A 6,035-nucleotide genomic window follows, 5' to 3' on the forward strand; every position below is an offset into this window, starting at 1 on the left:
CACAAAGTCTACAGGAAATATATACTTGTTCACCTTGACAAGTACATCTTCGATGATACCCCTTGGATGTCTCACTGTTCGGTCCACCAATTGCAAAGTCATCTGATTGGGCCTAGGCTCACCTAAGCCTAACTTTCGGAAGAAGGTGTATGTTATGATGTTGATGCTGTCCCCTGAGTCCGCCAATGCCATTTCGTCACCCATATTGCCAATGCTACACAGAATGATGAAGCTTCCCGGGTCTTTCTTCTTGTTCGGCATGTTCCTATGCAACACCGCCGAGCATGAAGCATCAAGAATCACCGAGGCACTCTCATCAAACTTCCTTTCATTGATCAACAAGTCTTTCAAGAACTTCGCATACTTAGGCATTTGGGCCAATGCCTCAACAAAAGGAATATTGATGTGGAGTTGCTTGAACAAACTCAGGAACTTCTTGTACTGTTCATCCCCTTGGTCATTTTTCAATCTAGAGGGATAAGTTATTCTTTACTTGAAAGGTGGGGGTGCTACCTCCTTCTCTTTGCTTGTTCCCTCTTCTACCTCTATAACCTCGGGTGCGTGTTCTTTTGGCATCTCACTCGGAAGCTTACCTTCAACCTCACGACCACTTCTCAAAGTGATCGCCTTTACTTGCTCTCTAGGATTGGTCTCTGTATTGCTCGGCAAGCTTCCATGTGGCCTTTCAGACAGAGACTTCGCAATTTACCCCACATAATTTTCAAGGTTATGTAAAAAGGCGGTGTGGTTGCGAAGTGCGGCCTCAACTGATTCAAACCTTGTATTTGCATATTACACAAATCTAGTCAAGGCCTTCTCCAAAGCATTCATTTGGGTTTCCAAACCTGAAACTCTGTTTTCCACATGCGGGGCTTGTTGTTGTGGTTGGAAACCCGGTGGCCAATGGCCTTTGGTCGACCCTAATTGCTCCATGAGAAATTTGGATGATTCTTCCAACCTGGATTGTAGGTATTGCTATATGAGTTTCCTTGAGGTCTCATGCCATTACCTACAAAATCGACGTTCTCAACCGAAGATGCACCACCAATAGAGATCGGACAATCAGAGGGAGCATGTCCTTCACCACACCCGTTGCAATTCATCATGGCTGCTACTCTATTTGAAGTTAGAAGATCTAACTTCTTACTCAAATTTTCAACTTGAGACACCAATGAAGTTACCGCATCTATCTCATGGAGACCGGCCACCTTTTTCTTCTCCCTAGCATTCCATTGGTAGCTGTTTAACCCCATTTCTTCAATTAACTGACGGGCCTCATCGGGGGTCTTGCTACCTAAGGTACCTCCTGCTGCCACATCCAAGAGTTGCCTTGTACTCGGGTTCAAACCGTTGTAAAAGGTCTGAACAATCATCCACTCTGGAAATTCGTGTTGCGGGCACTTTCTCTGGAGATCCTTGAACCTTTCCCATGGCTCAAATAGAGACTCCAATTCCAATTGAACAAAGGATGAGATCTCATTCCAAAGCTTCACAGATTTTCCGGGAGGGAAATAACGGGTAAGAAAAGCTTCTACCATCTCTTCCAATGTGGTAATTGATGCTCTAGGTAATGAGTGTAGCCACTGCTTTGCTCTTCCCTTTAGGGAAAATGGGAAGGCTTGCAACTTGATGGCATCATCTGTCACCCCGTTTATCTTCAGCATATCACACACCTCAAGAAAACTCTCTATATGATCTGTTTTGGATCCTCATCCGCCAAACCATTGAACTGTCGGATTAGTCAGTAACATGTGGATGAATGTCGACTCGACTCAAAGTTCTGAGCTGTAATCGGGGGACGCACAACACTCGATTGTGTCCCCAAACTAAAGGTTTGGCACAATCGAATAATGTTCGCGGTTGCTCATTCTATTCTGCCATGTTTTCAGATTCTTCCACTTCCAAATCAACTAGATTAGACTGTTCTTGCACAGGCTCTTTCCCTTTTCTTCTAAGTGTACGTTCAAGCTCGGGATCTCCTTCAATCAATATTGAGGGGTTCCCTCGGGTTATAACCTGGAGCTGCACCCAAAAAGAAAGAAAAAGAAATCAGAACGATGATAGAATAAGAAGATATGAAATAGAATGTATGGTGAAATAGCTAAGAAAACAAAATGTAAAGTAGCTCTAAACGCCTACTCCTCGGCAACGGCGCTAAAAACTTGACAAGATCCCCTTGCGTATATCCCACAAGTGCATGGGTTTGTCGAAATAATAATCCCGGATGAGTGGGTATCATATACACAGGGAGTAGGGAATAAAAACACTCAATTCGCTTCTTAGCTATGTGAAAGATGAATAGTGATATAAGTGACAATGATTCAATTCTCAAAAGTAAAAACAACAAGTAAGAGAGCACAAGTAAAGGAGAAGGTAAGGCAATCGATAAAAATGGGGTACCCGGATATTGCTCCGCCTAGGACAATCATTTTAAGTGCAAGAACCCTCTATTATGCTTCCTAATCAATGCAAGTGAGTCGTGGAAATCCTTAATTACATAATCCCAAATCTAAGGTCAACTATGCCTAACTCTATACATGTCCCAGAGGAGAGATTGAATAACCTCTCAATCTCGCACTTGCATAGAATTGCAATAAGTTCTAGGGATTCCAAGTGATAAATCTCTTCCTAATTGTAGACCTAACCCTTTGGTCCAGGTGGAAGGTCCCTAACAACAATTAAGCCCTAGATACTAAGATCACTTCTGTGCTTCACTCTGTTGCACCCGCAACTAAGCCCCAGCGGAAGGTTATACCTTAGACCATTAACTCTATTGTAGCTACAAAGAACTCGAGGAACAGAGGTAGAATCTAACACATCGGAGGGGAAAGGGGACGCTCCTATACCTCTCGACTAACCCTCTAAACCCTCTCCAACCTAGCTTTCTCTAACACTCGTGGTGTGTCACTCACTCACAAGGTTACCAACAAGAACTCTCAACCCTAGTGTCACTCTAGGGGAGTATCCACACAATCAAGCATTCAAAGTTGGAACTCACAATAAACATTAATTAATTGAAAGCATAATAAAGAGATTCAAAGAAATGAATACATTCCAAAGAGATGATGATGTCGGAGCCATAGAACCTCTCCAAAACCCTAGCCAATACCTCTCAAAACCCTTGCCGAAACCCTCCCTCAAGTTATGGAAAAGATGGAGAAAAGAATACTGAAATCGGGGCTGAATCGGCTTTAAATAGGGCTGGAATCGGGGATCCACTTGCCCCTGTGGACGCCCCTGTGGATTTTTCACACGAGCGTGTGGAATTTAGACACGCCCGTGTGGATTCTCTGTTCTTCAAGTTTCTCGGCCGGCTTTAATTTCCGGAGCACCTTCTTCAAGATCCCCGGGGTAGATTGTACTTCTCCTTCAAACCAAGCATCATTATTTCTTCATTGTCCTTCTCTTGGTCGAACAAGCCTTTATATGGATCCGGATTGAATATTTCCTACATGTATTAACCAACAATCTCATCAGTAGCATCTAGAAAATACAAAGTATCATCGAAATCAAGAGAATGCCGCTTGGCTTCAGCAAGGTGGTATGTGAGCTTGTCATCTCCAACTCTCAAAGTTAGCTCTCCGCCGTCTATGTCAATCAATGCCTTGTAAGTCCGCAAAAATGGCCTCCCAAGTATCAAGGGTACATCCGCATCCTCAACGATGTCTAGCACTACGAAGTCTACAGGAAATATATAGCTGTCTATCTTAACAAGCACATCTTCGATGATACCCCTCGGATGTCTCACCGTTCGATCTGCCAATTACAAAGTCATCTGAGTAGGCCTACGCTCGCCGAAGCCTAGCTTTTGTAAGAAGGTGTATGGCATAATGTTGATACTGGCCCCTGAGTCTGCCAATGCTATTTTTTCACCTAGATTGCCAATATTACACGGAATGATGAAGCTTCCCGGGTCTTTCTTCTTGTTTAGTATGTTCTTTTGCAAAATCACCGAGCAGGATTCATCTAAAATCACCAAAGCACTCTCCTCAAACCTCCTTTTGTTGGTCAACAAGTCTTTCACAAATTTTGCATAATTAGGCATTTGAGCCAATGCCTCAACAAAAGGAATATTAATGTGGAGTTGTTTGAACAAACTCAGGAACTTCTTGTACTGTTCATCCCCTTGGTCATTCTTCAATCTAGAGGGATAAGGGATTCTTGGCGTCAAAGGTGGGGGTGCCACCTCCTTCTCTTTGCTTGCTCCCTTGTCAACCTCTATAACCTCGGGTGCGTATTCATTTGGCTTCTCACACGGAAACTTACCCTCAACGTCACGACCACTTCTCAAAGTGATCACCTTCACATGCTCTCTAGGGTTGGTCTCGGTATTACTCGGTAAGCTTCTATGTGGCCTTTCCGATATAGACTTAGCAATCTGCCCCGCTTGATTTTCATGATTATGCAAAGAGGCGCTATGGTTGCGAAGTGTAGCCTCAATTGATTGAAATCTTGTATCTGATGATTGCATAAACCTAGTTAAGGCCTTCTCCAAATCGTTCATTCAGGTCTCCAAACCTGAAACTCTGTTTTCCATGTTTGGGGCTTGTTGTTGTTGTTGGAAACCCGGTGGCCCTATGGCCTTTTGTGGACCTTGCTTGCTCCACGAGAAATTGGGATGACTCTTCCAACCCGGATTGTAGGTATTACTGTATGGATTTCCTTGATTCCTCATGCCATTACCCACAAAATCGACGTTCTCAACCGAAGATGCATCACCAATAGATTTTGGGCAATCGGAGGGAGCATGTCCTCCACCACACCCGATGCAAGTAATCACGGCTGCTACTCTATTGAAGTTAGAGGATCTAAATTCTTACTTAATGATTCCACTTGAGCCGCCAAAGAAGTCACTGCATCTATCTCATGGAGACCGGCTACCTTTTTCTTCTCCCTGACATTCCATTGGTAGTTGTTTAACCCGATTTCTTTAATTAATTGACGAGCCTCACCAGGGGTCTTGCTACCTAAGGTACCTCCTACTGCTGCATCCAAGAGTTACCTTCTACTCAGATTTAGACCGTTGTAAAAGGTCTGAACAATCATCCACTCTGGGAATCTGTGTTGTGGGCACTTTCTCAGGAGCTCCTTGAACCTTTCCCACATCTCAAATAGAGACTCCAATTCCAATTATACAAAGGATGAGATCTCATTCCTAAGCTTTGCAGATTTTCTGGGATGGAAATAACGGCCAAGAAAAGCTTCTACCATCTCCTCCCATGTGGTAATTGATGTTCTAGGTAATGAGTGTAGCCACTGCTTCGCTCTCCCTTTCAAGGAAAATGGGAAGGCTCTCAACTTGATTGCATCATCCGTACCCCATTTATCTTCAGCATATCACACACATCGGGAAAGTTCTCTGTATGACTGTTTAGATCCTCATTGGCCAAACCATTGAACTGTGTGGATTGCTACAACATATGGATGAATATTGGCTTCAGCTCGAAGTTTTGAGCCATAATCGGGGGACGCACAATGCTCGATTGTGTCCCTAATACTGAAGGTCTGGTATAATCGGATAATATCTGCTACCGCTCATTCTATTCTGCCATGTTTTCAGATTCTTCTACTTCCAAATCAACTAGATTAGATTTTTATTACACAGGTTCTTTCCCTTTTCTTCTAAGTGTACGTTCAAGCTCGGAATCTCCTTCAATCAGTATGGGGAGGTTCCCTCAGGTCATAACCTGGAGCTGCAACAAAAGAAAGAAAACAAAATAAGAACGATGATAGAAAAGGAGATATGAAATATAATGAATGAATATCTGAGAAAACAAAGTGCAAAGTATCCTTAAACGCCTACTCCCCGGCAACGGCGCCAAAAACTAGACACATCCGAATATGCGTATAAACCGCAAGTGCATGGGTGTCAAAGTAATAATCCGAGATGAGTGGGTATCGTATCCACAGAGAGTAGGAAATAAAGACACTTAAGTTGTTTCTTAACTAGTGTAGAAGATGAATAGTGATAAGTGTGACAAAATATGAAATAACAAAAAATAAAAACAACAAGATAGAAGGCACAAGTAAGGGAG

The 6,035-nt window shown here is 43.1% G+C and overlaps 2 non-coding genes across 2 annotated transcripts; both read left to right on the forward strand.

Moving 5' to 3' along the window:
* The first annotated feature begins 1,383 nt into the window (after positions 1-1,383).
* On the forward strand, positions 1,384-1,489 carry LOC120266084. The gene has a single exon (XR_005537927.1). It is a non-coding gene; the product is annotated as a small nucleolar RNA R71 (small nucleolar RNA).
* Positions 1,490-5,056: 3,567 nt separating this feature from the next.
* Positions 5,057-5,163, forward strand: LOC120266045. Its single transcript, XR_005537889.1, has one exon. It is a non-coding gene; the product is annotated as a small nucleolar RNA R71 (small nucleolar RNA).
* The last annotated feature ends 872 nt before the right edge of the window (positions 5,164-6,035 follow it).

This window comes from Dioscorea cayenensis, chromosome 7 (genome assembly GCF_009730915.1).
Source record: "Dioscorea cayenensis subsp. rotundata cultivar TDr96_F1 chromosome 7, TDr96_F1_v2_PseudoChromosome.rev07_lg8_w22 25.fasta, whole genome shotgun sequence".
NCBI classification, from domain to species: domain Eukaryota; kingdom Viridiplantae; phylum Streptophyta; class Magnoliopsida; order Dioscoreales; family Dioscoreaceae; genus Dioscorea; species Dioscorea cayenensis.